This window comes from Rattus norvegicus, chromosome 1 (genome assembly GCF_036323735.1).
Source record: "Rattus norvegicus strain BN/NHsdMcwi chromosome 1, GRCr8, whole genome shotgun sequence".
In the NCBI taxonomy this organism is placed as follows: Eukaryota; Metazoa; Chordata; class Mammalia; order Rodentia; family Muridae; genus Rattus; species Rattus norvegicus.
The window spans coordinates 2,047,095-2,051,003 of NC_086019.1; the positions used below are offsets into that span (position 1 = coordinate 2,047,095).

Consider the following 3,909-nt stretch of genomic DNA (forward strand, 5'->3'; position numbering starts at 1 on the left):
AAGACCAGGGTGTAAATGCTTCAGTCCTGCACTGAGTGTGTAGCAGGATGATTGTGGGAGGTGGAGTGATAGTGGAACTGGGAGGGAGAATGGAGAGGGAAATAAGCTACACAGCATCAGGATCTTGAGGAGATATGCGAGAGTTACAGATGGTCAAGTAATCAAATAAAAAATGTGTAGCAGGGGAGGAATGAGGAACTGGGGATAGCCACCAGAGGCTCCCAGACACCAGGGTAATATGAGGCTCCCAGGACTCAGCAGGCATGATTACTACTACTACTAATAATAATAATAATTAATAATAGTAATAATTAATAATAATAATAATAATAAAAGTTGCCTAAAAGAGTGGCCTGAATGCATGCCTATAGGGAACTTTCCTAACTATTAATTGGGGTAGGAATGCCTTGCCTCTTTACTATGGGTAATGTGATCCCTGGGCAAGTGGCTCCTAGTATCTTAGTATAAAGAAGGTAGAATGCCAGAGGGAGCAAGCCAAAAACCAACCTTCACCTGTGGTCTTGGCTACAGTTCTTGACCTTTGGTTTTTGCTGTGGCTCCCCATTTTACAGTCACTTTACATGGAAAGTGTTGGAGGAAATGAACCCTTTCTTCTTTCTTCTTGACTTAGTTTTATGTATGGTGTTTACCACAGCTTCAGAAAATCTAACTTAAGAAAGACCCTAAGTTAGAAAAGACCACTCACCTCCTTCAGCCCCTTAAGTGACCCTTCCCTTGGCTATCACAATAAAGAGCATTGTTTTGAAGAAGGTCTAACTCTATACAATGGTGGTACCACCCTAGATAGATTGGGGCCAGTCTTGTTAAGTTTAACCCCTTCTGGTCACACATAAAGTTGACCAGGTTTTGGGGTGAATCCAGCCTTCTGTGAGGTCAAAGGTGTCTTGTTCTAAGACGAGTATGGCTCAGAACAGTCATTCATTCACTAATGCTCTCTATCTGACAGATCACCACTAAGAGATAGTCAGGGACAAATCACTGACCAGAATCAAACATCATCCTCTAGAATTTCCTCAAATAGACAAGGGATCTTGTTGATTGGTCATAAGATGACAGTGCCTAACAAGCATAAGAAATATTATAAGGTAAAGAGTGTCTGTGAGAGGCTGGAGATTAGAAATTACAACCAAAAGAGCCCTAATAGTGGGAGATGGCATCGATGCTGAAGGCAATGACTAATAATTCTGAAGTAGTAACATGATGATTTTAAGGGATTAGGATGAGAAAAGAAAAACTATTTTAGTATTTATATTCCAGGGTTACTGAAGAAACAAATTGAGATAAAAATCATAAAAGGGGCTTTGAGAACTAAAGTTATCCAAACATAACCAGAGAAGCTATTTTGGAGTTGTGTAGCCAATAAGTACACAGTAAATCTTCATTTACATTCTCAATTGTTTTGGTTGCTGTTTGGTTTGAGGAGTTTTGGGTTTTTTGTTTGTTTGTTTGTTTTGTTTTGTTTGTTTTTTTGCTTTGCCCTACTTTCTCAAAATGTGCCTGGGAAGAGTAGGTTTCATTGAAGAAATCATATGTGACTTTCCCTTCCAGGTTGAAGATTCCAGAATGAACATTGTTCAATGTATTTTTTTCTCTATCTTTTCAAACATATAAATCCACTGCCTTCTGGGATGCTAGCTTTCTGTGCGCTGAATAAATGGATGAAGAATTTATGGTGAAAATGTGACAAAGTCTCTCTGTCTCAGCCCACAGAGGATAGTCGCTTACCCTGGAGTGTCCCAAGCAACAGAACGTTTTGTCACAGCATCGCAGTGTCAGTCAGAAGCTACCGTTTTACTCTTTTTACTCTGGATCTAATAAAAAAATAAACCAATTTTTATGAGGATGGATGAAGTAGGTTCTATAAACCAATAGGTATAACTCAATGTTAGGGTTCAAGTGAAAGTGAACCATCCTCTAATATATGTATGTTATCTTGTGTCATTTAGGCTTTGGCAACTTGACACAAACTACAGAAATCTGACCAAGCAGAAGGATCTTAATTGGCTTATAGTCTCTAGGGGAGCATCATGATTGATTGATACCCCTAGGTACAAGGTCATGGCTGTATATATGTATATATACATAAACAGGCAACATCAAGGACAGCAAGCATGTAAGCAGCTTTATTCCATGGCGGCTGCCTTGTTTCTTGCCTCAAGAGTCCTGCCATGACTCTTCCATGAATTCTACTTATGGTAGAATATGTTGGGATATTTAAGCTAAATAAACCCTTTCTTCAGCAAGTTCTGTTTAGTCATGGTGTTTTACATTCCAGCAAGAGAAAGCACACAATACTGTGTGACTATACAATGAAGGATAATAGTCTGCAGCTTGTTGCAATTCAAATGATTCCACGTAGTATTATTAAAGTTGAAATCTTTATTGGAGTTTGGTTATCAACTATCCAAGAAAGGGTCATGTATTTGAAGATTGAACCTTAGCATGTGGCCCTGTTTGGTCAAGTTGTAGGAAATCTGGGAAATATAGATTAGCAGAAAGAAATTGGTCATAGGGGAATCTAGGGATTGCTAGCAAGGTATAACCATCTTGCTCAGGTCTCTACCTTTTCACTGAACATATTTTCAGATCTTTAGGACTCAATGCAAAGAAAACCTGTGGGCTGTACCCAGCCATCATTGTTCCATTTCAGCTCTAACCTCAAAGAGTACCATTGTGAGGTCATTGACCTTCCAACTTACAATTCCTGTCCTTACAGGGAATGCCTTTGCTGTTGGTTGGAGAGTATTTGGATTTCTGGGCTCGTGAGCCACTGCATATGGTTCTTCATGAATTGTTGAGTCTGAACATAGTGAGTTTCCTTGACATTTCTATGTTTCAGTTTGGAGGTTTTTGGTTTATGGATTTAAACAATCTTTCTCTTCCTGTCCTTTCTTAGTTTAAAGTATGAATATAGACATTTTTATTTTCTTTGTTAATTAGAATTTGACTCCATTTAAAATGTCTTACTTTGCTTGATTTTATTTCTTTCACTGTAGGAACATTAGTTTATATTAACTACACAACATGAGCAATCTCGCAGTGATTTTTTCATACATGCACATGAAGAAATTTGACCACCTTCCAATCCCTGATCACACTGGCTCTTGACCAGATCTTCTAATTCCCTCAGTGTTTCCATTTTTTGTTCACTTAGTTTCCAAGTACAATGCAAATTACTCCAAGTCTTCCTTCTCAGAAGACTGACAGGAACTATTAGATGGTCTCTTAAGCAAGGTCACCGCTGTGTCTCTATGCTTCAGAAGAATGCCTCCCCTAGCTGGTTATTTTAGGATCAAAAAGGCAAAAGGCATGATTCCATGTAAGGGGAAAAGGCAATGCTCAAATCCCATTATTTTGATGCTAATTATGGAAGTGGGCATCTATAAAGAATCCAAGGACAGAAGAAAGTTAAATCTAAAAAGAGCCTTTTTTTTTTTATTTCCAGGAAGAACTTTCCTTGGAGCTCCACCATAACCTGACCCACTATCTATCTGGGTACATCTGTCTGTAGCTATCATTCCAGAGACAATAGTCTGCCTTAAGGAGGGTGAATGCTGCACTAAAGCTACTATGTTTTTATGCACAGGAGGTAGAGGCAATAATGATTTTGTTAAAGCAAGGTATCATGCCTGTGCTCTTGATTCCTACTAGATAAGGAGCTCAAAGAACATGTCCAGGAACAAAAAATGCCTAATTTTGGAATGATTTGCCTAGCACTCCACTGAATCCACCTCCACACATCTGCCTCTTTGGAAGAACACAGGGAAATTATAATGTCAATGATTCTCCCTGACTTTACAACCTAGGCTTGAGTAAAATTCTTCCTTGAATCTTAGGCTTTTCATCTGTTAGAAGGGAGACAGTGGGGAGCAAAAACTTCATGGTACA

The 3,909-nt window shown here is 38.8% G+C and overlaps 1 long non-coding RNA gene across 1 annotated transcript; it reads left to right on the forward strand.

Annotated features, from left to right (window-relative positions):
- The first annotated feature begins 2,723 nt into the window (after positions 1 to 2,723).
- LOC134484846 (uncharacterized) lies at positions 2,724 to 3,640 on the forward strand. Its single transcript, XR_010062650.1, has 2 exons — positions 2,724 to 2,830; positions 3,467 to 3,640. It is a non-coding gene; the product is annotated as an uncharacterized LOC134484846 (long non-coding RNA).
- The last annotated feature ends 269 nt before the right edge of the window (positions 3,641 to 3,909 follow it).